At 44.5% G+C, this 14,652-nt stretch overlaps 1 protein-coding gene and 1 long non-coding RNA gene across 2 annotated transcripts in view; both read left to right on the forward strand.

Moving 5' to 3' along the window:
• Nucleotides 1–14,652, forward strand: part of RIN3 (Ras and Rab interactor 3) — a 394,191-nt gene that overhangs the window by 58,033 nt on the left and 321,506 nt on the right. The window lies entirely within an intron of this gene.
• Nucleotides 1,554–4,564, forward strand: LOC138260076 (uncharacterized). Its single transcript, XR_011198805.1, has 2 exons — nt 1,554–1,649; nt 2,001–4,564. It is a non-coding gene; the product is annotated as an uncharacterized lncRNA (long non-coding RNA).

Below are 14,652 nucleotides of genomic sequence, written 5' to 3' on the forward strand. Positions count from 1 at the left end.
AAACCCTTTTGGGTGCAAACTTTGTGCAGGGGCCAGCCTCCCCGCCAGGATACTTACCTCAAGTGCCCCCTCCACCCCTCAGACTCGCACCCCCAAGGGCAAATGCTAGCTTTTTTCCCACTGTGCATGTGCCAGTGGTTGGCCCTAGGGACCAGATGCCAGTGATTGTTTGCAACTCCTGTGACCCTAGATGTTGCCTTTGATTCCCTGCCAGCACACCTTGGAGGGTTCTGTGATCCTGGTGTCCTGCTCAAGTAGGAAAGGTAAGCTGAATTGCCCACCAATCATGGTCCCACCCCATATTAAAATACATAAAAATATAAAATACATAAAAATCCGACACAAAGCATACTTTCACGATCTCTTTTGCAGTCACCTCAGTGAATGCAGATGAGATAATGACTGGCCCTGATGGTGAGGTCCAAGCCTGGATCCACCCCTCTGGCTATGTGGCTATGGGGTAGGTCCCTCCATATGGGAAAGCTCCCCCCACAACCCTTATGGGTGCAAACTTTGTGCAGGGAGCCTGCCTGCCAACCAGGATACTTACCTCGGGTGCCCCATCCACCCCTCAGACTCCCACCCCCAAGGGCAAATCCTAGCTCTGTGCCCATTCCGCATGCGCTAGTGGTTGGCCCTAGGGACCAGATTCTAGCGATCATTTGCAACTCCCGGGACCCTGGAGGTTGCCTTCAATTCACCGCCAGCACACCTTAGAGGGTTCTGTGACCTTTGTGTCCTGCTCAAGTAAGAAAGGTAAGCTGAATTGCCCCACATATCATGATCTCTCCGCATATTGAAATACACAAATCATACTTTCACAATATTGCCATCCGCTCTGTCAGGGAACAAAAAAGTGGTGATCCATGAAGTGTTTCTCCACCCTACAACAACAGAAACATAGGCTATAAACTTCTATTATTTGGAAAACCTTTCTCGCTCTCCGTCTTGTGTCCTGCTTAGCCAAACGTGTCAAAGTTTTAAGCCTGATGGTGGCTTGCCCTAGGGTACTGCTTTTGAAGGTTAGGTCTCAAGCTCCTTAGTTTCTTTTCTGAAGTGTGCCACCATTTAATATCTGAGCAGGACCGTCTTTGTGCCTCCCTTGAGTAACCAGCGCCTCTTCCAACTCCAAGTCCACAGACTGAGCTCCGGCTCACCTAAACCATTACCTGGTGGTAAATCTCCAGAGTCCCTGAGCAGGAAGAATCACAGCGCTACCAGCCACCAGGACCCAGCATTCAGCCAGACCAACAAACTACAGTCAGTGAGTGGATCAAGATAATCGCAAAAAGGGCCACTGCTACCTCTACTGCTTCCAATAAGTAAGTGCACTATCGAGTTGTCTAGTGTAAAAAATATATATATATATACTTTTTGCCCAATCTGTTTGGATACTTTTTTAGTCAAATTCTGATAGTGCGCTTCCTTTTTCAGCATCCCATCATTTGTGCATTTTCTCTTTCTATGCTGTGTACGGAACAATTCAATAGCACTATACTTGAATTACTGTGACCAAAATCAAATGCCTTACAATGTCATATTATGTTCCCCCAATAGATTCCTTTTTGCCACAAGTAAAAAAATACTTCTTTTTTGGAGACCTGCTTGGTTGCATTATCTGTCATTTTCAGATAAAGGAACTTTTTCAGGTAAGTTACTCTGCCACTGTTAAGTATATGCTGGAGTGTTAAATGCATTGCTAAAACATTCTAGTCAGGTAAATTGCTGAGTACAATTGCTGTGGAAACCTAACGGTGTTTTAAAGCAGCTGGATAGGCCTTCTTGAAAGCCTTTGCACATTCTAGCATCACTTCCCCACTGTTGCGCAACACTGGGAGAGGATTATTATGCTGGAGGCAGGTTTTGCTCCTAACACTTCCTGTGTTAATAACGTGCGGCTACACACAAAGGTCTGTTTGCAACTTTTAAATTGCAGTTAATTAATCTGTATGCTCCCAAATTGCAACTGCTATCAACTTATCTTTTCTGTTTTTTCCTAGAATGCACATCCGGAAATTCTTTGTAAAGAAACAGCCAAGTGAAGTGACCCTATACTCATACAACTCAGAAACTAATACAATTCTTTTCAATGATATGCCTGATCTGCAGTCTTCAATATGGAGTTAGGGTGGCCGATTTAGAAATATTAAGTGATTATGCCCCAGTCCCAGGAACATTTTGTGAAGTTGTCACTTCCTGAGATGAATCAAGCAATTGTTCTTCTGCAACAGCAAGCAGTCTACAGGATAATGAGGAAACCCTTGGAAGCACAGTGGCACCAAACCAACCGCATGAGAGCACCATGCCTGTTCAAATCAAAGAAACACAGTCACAGACTAAGATAAAAATGCATTCAGCATTTTCAAGGAAGGTGGTTCCGGGATTTCCCCTGTCTACATTACAGCGACACAGTGGCTGTGCTTTCACTGAGCAAAAGCTAATTCACTGAAATTAACAGAGCTTTCAAAGAGCGCAGAAGAAGCATTCTGCCGCACTGTTTTTGCCAACTTGAAGAGGGCCATAGAAAGGTTCAAAAAGCACCAGAGCAGTTATGCTCATTCTTATGCACTGAGCCAATTAGACCAGTATAGAGGGTGCCAACCAATCAATCAACAGTTATCACAGAAAGTCCAACAACAACAAAAAGAAGCCTGGCTTTGTCTTAACAAAATCATTCATACCATTGCTTTTCTGGCAAAGCAAGCCCTTCCACTTCGAGGTCATGATGACAGCAGTAGGAATTTCCGTCAGTTTCTTAGTGCACAAGCAGAGGATGTACCTTCTTTGAAATAGTGGATTACAGCAAATCGAGCAGAATATCTCAGCCCAGACATCCAAAATGAAGTCCTCCAGTTATTATCCCATGCAGTTTTGCATCCGATTCGTAAGAATATTGGTGACAATCCACACGTAGTAATTGTTGATGGCACACAGGATCTGGTCAGGAACAAGAAAGCTTTTGTAGTTGTTACACTGACCAAGATCTGTACCCTCATAAGCATTTTATTGGACTCTGTCAGGTTGATAATACCACTGGTACTGCAATTGCTACAATTGTTAAAGATGTTTTATGCCGCCATGGTCTTTCTCTGTCAAAGTTGAGAACACAAACATATGATGGTGCAGAAAATATGGCAGGGAAATACCATGGTGCACAAGCATTAATACGCCAAGAACAACCTCTTGCTCTTTATGTTCATTGCGGAACACACTGTACAAATCTGGTTATGCTGGCGGAAGCACATAAATGTTCCATAATTTGAAGATGCATTGCTTTATGTCCAAGAACTTGGAAATCTTTTTGGGAAATATTTGACATGTACAATTTTTTCAGACCTCATCCAGCACAGCATTGCTGGACGGTCTGTGTAAAAGCTATACAAAAGTAATGGATAATTATGGACCTATTCTGGAAACCCTAGGACAATTATCAACATCCAAGACCAGTGGTGATGTGTCTGCCCATGCTCGTGGTTCGCTTGCATACTTTCAGAGAGGAAAAACTGTCCTAGGTCTTCAGATTGCTCTCCAAGAACTGCACCTTCTAGAATGTTCGAATATTGCCATGCAAGGCCGCCAGCAAACTATATCTGGGCTACTGGCTGCTGTGAATGTACCAAAAAGTGCTATACTAAAGCTTCATAGTGAAGAGTCGTTCAACAGTCTGCTTGATTCGACTAACCACATGACCTCTAAGTACCATCTTAATGCCATTGAAGTGCCACTACTGCAGCAAATCCCTAAAAGAATAGATGATGGAGCAGCAGAAATGTTTCATCCTGCAACTGTGGAGGACTACTATGGCCCTCAGTACTTTGAATTTGAATTGAACTTTTGGACACAGTTTCTGTTCATCTTACTCAGCGTTTTGACCAGGAAGGCATCCAAACATATGAAAAACTTGAACAGGTGCTTTTAACAGGCAGTGGAATGGACTCTAATGCTCAGTACAAAGAAATTGACCCTAAGCTGCCCAAAGCTCAATTAAATATTTATCTAGTATGTTCAAGTACCCTTGAGTCCCAGAACTGGCAGGCATACTCCGAAAAATGCTTCCAAAAGAGAGAGCATTCTTTTCACAGATTGAGAAGCTACTGCAGATTCTTTTAATTATTCCAGTATCTTCTTGTGAGGCTGAGTGAAGCTTCAGTGGTCTCCGCTGACTGAAAACTTGGCTAAGATCAACTATGTCCCAGAAAAGACTGAATCATGTTGCCATAAGCAATATACATAAAGAGATGATGGACTCGGTCGACTCACAAACAATAGCAAAATAATTTGTCCTCCGCAGTGAACGGCGCAAGGAACTAATTGGCTTTTCAAATTCAAGTTCATAATTTTATTATAGATACCTGCAGCAAGAAAAAATAATTTCTAAATAGGCCAATTGCATGTTGAATTTAAGAATCTCACCAAGAGATTAGTTTATTCGTCCTTTTTTGTCCCACCTTTGTTTGCTTGGTGCATGAAAATGCGAGATTCATAAACATGTTTTTTTTTTTGTGCATTTGGTCCAATTACTTTGTGACTGTAAATAACAATAAAGCATACTTGCAAACTGTGACTACATGCGTGCCTTTCTCAATATTTCACTTCAAAACTATGTGACTGTATTTGTTTACCTAGGCGTAAGGTTCTCACACAATGGACGATTTGTATAGGGTCACTGGAAAGCCCTCATGGTTGTTCCTGTCCCCCCAGAAATATAGTTTCTCCTACGCACCTGATAGCTGATGCGTTAGAAAAGAAAGGCCCCTGCACAGAAAGGTAATTAGTTTTTTATCTAAAACCTGAAGAGCCCGCACGATTGTACATAATGAAGCATAACAATGAAAAAATGGCTATTAAACCAGACAAATGTAATACCATTCCAACTCTCAAAAGACCAGATAAAATTTTGGTTAACTTACAATAGGTGCAACTGAAAAACAGTACTAAGAGCGATTAATAATATTAGGATAGCACTTGTTTCCTCTGGCTACTGGTAAATGACACCAATACATGCACCTTGCTCTGAACCTTAATAGGTGATGCAGCCCAGACCTTTTTCTTTTTTCCTTTTCACTCATCTCTACCTTCACTTAATGTTTAAATCCCAAGTTAGGACAGAAATCTCACTATCAAGCTAAACTTCCCAGATATCAAATAAACTAGCTATCAGTCCGCTAAGAGCGGCTCAAATGTATCATCGATTTAAAAATAACAGAATTATTCTATCTGAAAAAGACATGCTTTCACGCAAGTACATGACTGAAATTTCAGTTTCATGTGGATATGTTGCTCTTTGTCAGTCATAATTACAACTTAAATGATTTACAAATCGTTTTAAATATGAGAGTACAACTCATTGTAAGATTTAATTTAGTAGGATCTAGGTCATTTGATAGCACTTTGAGCCAATAAATTTAATTTGGTCTAATTATCTTTCTGCTAATTGCAGTGTGTCCTCCCTTGCTGTGCCACTCTAGTAAACCGCTGCAGTACTGTTAATGTATGTTTGCTTTGCGCTGGTAAAAAAGGTCAGTGTCTGGGTACCTGGCCAACCTCCACGTTACAAATGAAAATCCCTCCATGGCCGCGGTAGTTTCATTCTTCAAACACATACAATTGTTCCTGATTTGTGCTACTTTGTATTCCTCCTGTTGGGGTCTGTCACAAGAGAAATGTATTTCATGTGGGTGCACCTGGTGAGAACCTCCAATGTAATATGGAACTTTCTCGTAGTGAAATACCTATTTAATGGACGTAACCGCATATCAACCTGAATCTTGTAGACTGAAGTGGTGGCATTTTTACATTACAACTCCACTTTTAGCCCACCGAAATGCTTAGTGACAAGCCCACCAAGCGGTGTAGCTTCCACTGGTGCAGCAGGGGCACCATGGTCAGGGCTGACACTCAGACAAACTTAAAATACACATAGTATGAACTTTCAGTCAGCCCCTTTTAACCACTTGCTTTTTTTCGACCATCCTCTTTCAGCTATTGGCTTGAGACTTTGTTAGTCATGTTTTGGCTCTTACCGCTGGAGGATTCATCTCTCACCTAACGCTATTGGGTTTTGGCTCTATCTTTCTGCTGCCCTTGTTGCTTGCGTTTAACTTCATGGAGCACTACTTTACAACTGTTGCCCTCTCTGACCATTCCTGCTTGCTCTCACTTGTGTCTCGCTCTATTCCTCTTTTGCTATTCTTCTGTACTCCATGAAAGATGGCGACAATATAGGTAATGAGGATTCGCCGACTTTCACTCTGTGCAGAAATACCTGCTTTGGACAAAACTTGTTGTACCAGTAGGTACAAAAGGTTTTGGAGAGGGGGCAATTGAAAGATTGTGTGCAGACTAGCATGTTGAAGATAAACATAGCCCACTTTCTCAAAAGAAAAACCACCATTTTGTAGCATGGATATCACCATTCATAAAGTCATCTATGAAAGTAGCTCTTTCCTGCTTTCTCCCCCATGCCACCCCCCTTTTACACTAATATGTAATTTTTCTTATGTTTTTGCTAGGCAGTGTACTAAAAGCTACAGGTAAAGCTTTCCTTAATAGTCAAATTGCTGCTACCGCCCGATACTCATGACTTTTGCCTGGATTGAGTGAGTAGTACCCTGCATTACTTTGTATGTGTACCCACCTGCGTTATTTTCTTCTTCTCTTCACTCTTAAGCAAGACTTGTCGTGAGATCCTTTCCTTTTCATCAACCAATACTAAATAGTAGTTCTATCAACCACTTTGGTTCCATTCCCATCACAATGATCCAGCCATCCTCAAACCATTCAGAAATAGTTTTTCATATCTAACTTGTAATCCTTGGTTAGACTTCAGCAATGCTTAATAAATAAATAAATAAAGCAATAACAAGTGCCCATTCCCAACACTTAGCTGGAGAAGTAGCATGTGCCAGTTGAGGAGCAGCCCCCCTTAATGACCCCTCTCTCCGGAAAGCCCCTGACCATTGTTGACCGCCCGTCGGTTGTACAGTCAGCACGGCTGATGAGCTGCATATTACACCAGCTTGGAGAGAGAGTAGCACTCCTTCCATTATTTCTATTACTTTTCATTGAAATAGAAGAAGGGCAGCCATTATGCAGAAATAATGGATTACTACTTTTAACAAAAGGGTTGTAAAATCGTCATTTTGCATTGCAGAAAGTGATGACGAGAGGTCGCATCTCAAGATAAAAAATCTAGGATTTCCATCACCTTATTGGTTTTCTTTCTATTTCTATGCTAGTTTGAAATTGAAGGGAGAGTAAAATGCTGTACCTGGTGTTCAGAGCAAGATCTTGGCAAGATTTCCGGTCCACTGAAATGCTGGTTGAACCCACCGACAACTCAGGGTCTTTTGCAAGATTCACCTAGTACACCCCTTGGGCTAATCTAGCACTTTCCAAATATGAAATCCAATGAAATATTTAAAAAGCTATTTCTGCTGCGTAAATACATATTTTTCCTTACAACACTCTATACTAATATTTTTCCATGTCTTGTCCATCATTGTTTGAAGCCACTGAGGCAGTTGTATTTTAACACGTAATATGAAACTCTTCTGTTTGATGTGCTTTGCATATTTCTGGTTAACCGATGTCTAAACAGACTTTAATATCGTGCAGTGTGCGGCAGAGGGTGGGGGGGACTGGAAGTTCTTGTTTATGGAAGGGATGTGTTGGCGTCGATATCAAACGTGAGCACCTCCACTGCTTACGTGAACTTGGTCTCTTCTGGAAGTGCAGACAATTAACCAGCACAATCTTATTTCCTGTTCTGAACAATCGAGGAAAGTGACCTAACTTTTCAATTTTGAAAAGGAGTCCACAGATCAGCAGTATTTATTAATTTTGTTTTAGCAACGCTCCCTGAGGCCTCATTTATCATTCTAGAGCTCTGACAAATAAAGTAGGTCTGTGTTTTTTTTTAATTCGGGGTTTCAGTTGATTTACAGGGAGTGTGAAAGATAATTTTGCCAAAAATACGATACTGCCCTGTCTCCTTAGTAATTCCTTATTACACTTCATTCGTGGTAAACATAACATATAAGTGACCACATGAGACAGATGAGGTTATTAGCCAGATCTCTGTTTTTCTGGCCAACATCGATTTACATGCTGGTACTTTCGAACCGCCACGTGTTGAATTCGACACACCAAAATTACTTGCGCTCTCTGAAAAACCAGGACTGACGGAGAAGGGTCAGGCATGATATCACATGGCCGCTACGGATACTCATCCAGCGTCCCCATGAACCAACTCTTTAATAGCGGTCAACTTGTCCCAAGCATCGATTCTCGGTTTATCCAGCCCTGGTTTTTAAGCCACCAGTGCTCAGTCTCGTGCGTCCATATTTCAAATTGGGAAAGCGAAACCACATTCCGGAATTCAGAGGGTTGTGGCTAAAGGTGACCCCGTTAAGATGTGGCCAGCATGTGCCACAGCACAGCAGCTGTGGGATTCTGTGTAAATATGTCTTTCGCTGTTCAGAGGTAATGAGTTTGACTTGTCACACTGGGAGCTACCGGAAGTGTGGTGTCCCGAGGCCAGACCCGAGGGTCACCCACAAGAACAATGAATCTCATCCAGTCAGCGGAGGCGTAACAGCGGGCACGGTCACAGAGGCGGCTCAGACAGGCTGCCTGGGTGGGAAAGCCTTCTAGGCTCGCTCTTCAGATCTCTTCACCTTTGACCCAGGTTTTGCTGCCACAATGTCTATTCAATCTAGTGAGACAGATAGCGACAAAGAAAGAGAACGAGGAAAAGGGTGAAAGATAGAAGGAGGAGAAGACAACAAAGAAAAAGAACAAGAAAGTGAGAACGATTAATAAAGGAAAGTCTCAGCCTAACTTCACCCTTGAACCTGGTCGGGGTAGAGAGAGACACTGGAGGGCTCTTTATGCACGAGCACCCTTGAAATAGCTGCGCGCAGAGATGTGGGGTGTCCTAGTCTGTGAGATTGGGAGACGTGTTAAATCAGAATTCCCTTATGCTCGTTGCAGCGCCCCTCCCAAAAAAGTTCAATGACGCGAAAAGGATGTTAGACATTTTTAGTTCACCCATTTACAATTTGAAGTGTACGGTAATACAGCAATTTGCCTATAATCACAAGATTTGCAGTTAGGAAAAAAGTAAAAATGTACACGTTTGCAAAGTGTAGGTGAATGGCTGGGATTATATGAGTCTATCTAAAAGACAATGAAAGCATCTCTATCCCTGTCTCTCTCACACAAAAACACAACTTCACTCAATTGCACACTCACTGTTGCCACACACGTGTTCACTCACTGCTACCATTTGCTCAGTCACTAATCCACTCACTTACTTACTAATTCCAGCTACAATGCTCCTGAACACTTTGACCTCTGCTTTGAGGACCCTGACACCTTCCTTGACCATTGTACACATCTGTTCTGCTCATTAGCATTGGGACACCCAAAGAGCAACACAAACCACTATGGTCTGTTTCATGCTTAGCATACACTCCACAGTACTCACACATCCCCCACTCAGCATCTCACTCCACCTTATATTGGATCTTGAGCCCCATTACCCATTCTAATTCTAGATCCGTATTGCCACCCCTCTCATCCATATACCTTACACCCTCCCAAGACAAAAATCTTTGTGCAGTTAAGAGTCAGTAGACTTCATCAAATCAAAAAATCCAATTTAGTAAGTCACTGACCCCCGTCAGTAGCTTACAATGAAATATTGGGATATAATTGGTTTAATGTAAACACAACAGGGGTATTGTATCCTGTATGTCTGAGAACTTTGTACCATAAATTAAATATTGTCTTTTTGAGGCTGACATACTTGTAACTTTCTTTTAATAATTAATTTGATATTTAAGTAGTTTTTCATATTTGATAACTACTGATAACCATTGTAAGCAGTGGATCATCTGTACTAAACGCTGATTGGGAATGTAACTTACCCTATTCCACTTGAAACCATTGTTTTGTATACTGGTTATTCATGTTGAAAATTATATGTTAAAGCCAATAGGCCTTTGAGTGTACACTGTTATGACACTGGGGTAGAACCTGAGCACAGTGACTTTGTTACGTGGAATCTCACAGATTGCCATAGAAGGCCAGGGTTTTTGGTGTTGGTTAGCCTCTCTGAAAAGCTTTGTGGACAGAAGATGTGCATTGTGAAAATCCGTGTTAGGCCAACCCATTGGGAAAAATTATGTCAAAATCCATGAATCTGATCTGCTTGTTATGAAATGTTATGACAAAGGTAGCAGGCTAAGTTATTTATTAGGAAGTGCATTTATTAAAGCTAACGGACCTGTAAGAGTATTTTATATTTCACTCTGGTGATGCCTGTCTCTAGGTACCTTGTTGCATTGAATTTCATAGATTGCCATAGTTTGCAAGGGTTTTAGAGCTTATCCCCTGCTAAAACACCCACTGAGTAGAAGATTTGCACTGTCAGAGTCCTTCCTAGACTCACTTCTAGGTGGTTCCATATGGTTTTGCCAACTGTAATCCTGTGTATATTTGTAATTTTATACATGGTACTGAGCTGTTCGTGAATTTTTTAGATTTCTCCTGACAGCTTTATCTGCCTTACAGGCTCTTGTAATCAGAAAAAAATGAAAATCAGTTGTACCCAGCATATGTGGGGTGGGGGAAGGAATAGGATCATCCAATTTAAGCCACTGGTCTTTTTGAGTGTCATTCACATTTTGTTTCGACCCATGACAGCCAATAGAATGTCACAACTGGTCAGACAACTTCAGCCATTAGTTCTGTTGTTCTGTGAGGAAATGCATCCATTACTTACCGATAATGGCTTTACTCCTAGTCCTACTCCCTCGCAACCAATGAGGTCCCTTGCCTCCAATAGACCCCTCCCTCTTCTAAATCAAAACTCCATCTGCACCCCCTCCTCATCCTGTACATAAACAGGCCAACCCAGGCACTCAGCTAGTCTGTACTTTGAGGGTGGGAGGGATCCAGAAGGAAGGTGAGGGAGTAGGACTAGGCATAATGCCATTATAAGTAAGTAATGGATGCATGACCTCCTGTCCCTCCCTCACCTTCCTTCGTAACCAATGAGACCTAGCAAGCGAAAAAGAAGCAGACAACTGAGTCAGAAAAACCAAAGGAAACAGAGAGGGCCCTAACAGTACGACCCAACACAAAATCCAGACAGTTCCACTAAGCAACCCAAAAAGGGACAAACAAATGGAAGGGGCAGCCCAAGGGGCAGCCCAACAAATCCCAACCACAGAGGCCTTCTACAATACAGCCACCACAGGGGCCAAATGAAAGCAAGGACGAAAAGTCAAAAGCAACTAAGCAACCTGCACAAAAGGCCACCAATACTAATCGCAAAGCCCAACCAGAGAAAGGGCGCACCAAACCAGGAAACAAAGGCAAGCAGCTGAATTTACCAGAGGAAGAGACGGAAAGAAAAGAGGAGACTAGAGAATAGAGAAGCCCATACCACCTACACACCAGTATTGGAGCGAAAGACGTCCAGGGCCACTGTGGGGCAAAACAAAAGTGCCGAACCCCACATACTGCCCCACACCAGAAATGCCCAGACAGTGAAGGCGGAAAGGGCAAAACAGAGGACAAGGCAACCACCCAGCACCCAAGGTGGAGGAAAACAGCCCCAGGAAAAAAACAGAAGCTTCGTGGCAAACCCAGTGGAAGCAAGCAGGCCCAACACTAGAACATGCCGCCACCGACCAAACATAACGAACAGCTGGGGTGCAGGGAGAAATATACAACAGAGCTGAAAGGCGCTGCCCAAAAGAACTTCCCGGACAGGCTTCCCCCTCTGAAGGTAAGCAGCAAACTGAGATAGAACCGAGCCCAGAGGACAGGGGCAAAACGTCCAGAGCAAGCATACCCAGGGAGTTAGAACTCTGGCGTCCAACTACACCACCACTGGAGGCAGAGGGGAAAGAGAAAGCACAGTAACAGCCCCCAACAGCGACACAACAGAACCCCGCGGGCCAGAGCCACCAACTGGAAAGGATCAGAAGAGCGGGAACCACCCCCTGCCACCATAGGAAGAAACCCCAGGAAGCAGAAAGTGTAGTAGAAACCACGCTCAAGACACCAGAAAAACAATCGAAGCCATGAGGCCCAGTACCAACAACCATAGCAAGGAGGATGAGAAACGTGCCCCAAAGAACATCACAGCCAGGGACAGGAACTAAGAAGACACCTCCCCAAGACAGCAAAAATCAGAGACTGTGCAGGACTCCATAACACGCACCCTCAACAGGGGCACAAAAAGGGAATGGCCCAACAGACCGCAGACAAAGGGAAAAACAAAGACCCCTGTCACGGAAAGAAAAGCCAGAATCTACACAAATACATGGGTGACGAGAAGAGCCAAAAGAAAGAACCCAAAACATCAAAGGCGCACCCCTCCCCCATCGCAAACCGGAGATCCCGTAGTCAGGGAACAGTCTCTGGCAGGGACAGTGAGGCCAGACCTCACTGATGCAAAAAACACCCAGACATACATGTATGTGGTATGTGCAAAATGCATACCCCACCTGATGCGCCAAAATAGCAATGGAACACCCCCAGGAACATCCCCAAGTGACAACCTGGGCTGGCAAAAACATCTCGGACACCTAGATACACACAAACACGAGGGAAGAATCCCCAACCACGAGTCCAGGAACAGGCATCTCGCAGAAGGCTCCAAATGCCAACAAACCCCTGAATGCCAACCGAAGGACCTACCCGATCCCCCATGGCTGTCGGAACCGGAGGCGGAAGGATGCCAGCAGATAGGGGAACAGGAACGAAGCCCACAGCCATGGTCCACAATGACCAGGCCCCCTCAAACCAGACACACCCCAAAGGGCAATGCCTGCAAACACTCAGGAAAGGCCATGGAGAACAGGGCCGGGAATTGCCTACAAAAGAGTGCCCGGATCACAAACAGAAGATACAGCAATGGCAACAGTCCTCCGGGCCGCTGAACATGGTGCAAAAAAAAAAAGCTCTCCCCGGCTGGAGCCATAGCACCAGCCATCCAAAGAACCATCTCAAACAACTCTGTCGACTTCCCCATGGCAGCCAACAGAGCAGAGCTCACCGCAGCCACACCAAAGGCTACAGCCAGTGTAACGAAGACCAGTACCAAGAAGCGTGTCAAAGCTGCTGAGAAAGACAAGCGGACAAAACCAATGTTCCAGCAGTACCAGCCTCGAAAACCAGAGGCTAACAGCATAACAGTGGCAGCAGAGAGAGCACAGCATACCAAAACAAAGGCTGCCAAGCCGAATAGGGGAGACAGAGTCCAGAGATGCAACCGCCCCCATCCCCAAAGGGCATAAGAACTGGGGAAAGTGAGGGAGAGGAAGCAGTGTAACAACCTGCCCCATCAGCAGAACCAGAACCCAACTGAACGAGAAGGGCATGGCAAACTAGAAAGCAGAGCCTAGCGGGGAAACAGAGCACCCCCAATGCTGTGCAGCCAGAAAGGATAGAACACCCACAAGAGAACCCGCCCTGGTGCCAGAAGAGGCCACCACTCCACACGGGAAACAAACTTCTGCACAAAAGAAGTAGGGGGTGCCCCAAAATGGCGGTTGAAGAAGCAAGTACAGGCACACCATCGCAGTCAAGGCTGCCGCAACAGACCCATCGGGCTATGCCCAAGTGCACCTGCTACCAAAATGGGACCCGCAACACCACTCCCACAGAAGAGGCGCACCCTATCAAAACAACAGAGAGGCATGAGCTGTGTACTTGGGGAAGAGAAATGTCTGACGAGCCAGAAGCAGGTGACCGTATGTGCCACTGAAAAGCAGGGAACAGACAACTGACCCACTGCAAAGAAGGGAAGGACCGCAAATTCACCTGGAAGAGAACCTACAACATACAGCGGGAGTGTAGACAAGAAAACACAGGCAGCAGCATGAAAGTTGGGGACCTGAACCATCAGGCCATGGACGAACCTCTCAGAGCCCCATCCGAAGGCCAAAAAACCAGCCAGGCCACCGGGAAGGCAACCGCAACCACCATACGCAAAGCCAGGAAGCAAGAGGTTGAGGAGGCACAAGGCTGAAGCTGCTTGACAGGACTGCTGAGAAAGGAACCCAAACACAGTCTCCACGAGAGAAAGAAAGAAACAGCCCTGATTCCGAAAGACATCAGAGCAGGGAAATGACAACAGACAGTCCTGGACCACAACCCACAACTGGCAGTGTGAGGCACTGAGGTCTGAACCATGAGCAGCTCTGTTAAGTGTCACACATCTTGCAGCAGAAAAATGCATAGCCGGCCAATTTCCCACATTACTGCAATGCCTGAGACAGACACACTGTCCTGAAGCACATCAAAACCTAATTACAACCACTCACATTGCTAGGTAAGTTCTGACTAGTGGTAGAATCAAATGCCACAAGGTGGAGATGGTGTACAACGGGAGGCATAGGACTCTCAGGATAGCACTAGAACACCATGGGTCCCTCACCCGCATTGCTTGAACTTGTTTGCGAGAAACAGACACCCAGACATGGAAATGACACAATGATACTGGAATTATGAAACTGTCGCACATAGCAATCAGAAACCTCAGCAGCTGTGCAAGAGGCCAAAGGAGACCTCTGCTAGACAAGGAGCGGAACTAGCAGCAGACCGAAGGACTGACCAAGAAGACGACCAGAA

The sequence above is a fragment of the Pleurodeles waltl genome, chromosome 9 (genome assembly GCF_031143425.1).
Source record: "Pleurodeles waltl isolate 20211129_DDA chromosome 9, aPleWal1.hap1.20221129, whole genome shotgun sequence".
In the NCBI taxonomy this organism is placed as follows: Eukaryota; Metazoa; Chordata; class Amphibia; order Caudata; family Salamandridae; genus Pleurodeles; species Pleurodeles waltl.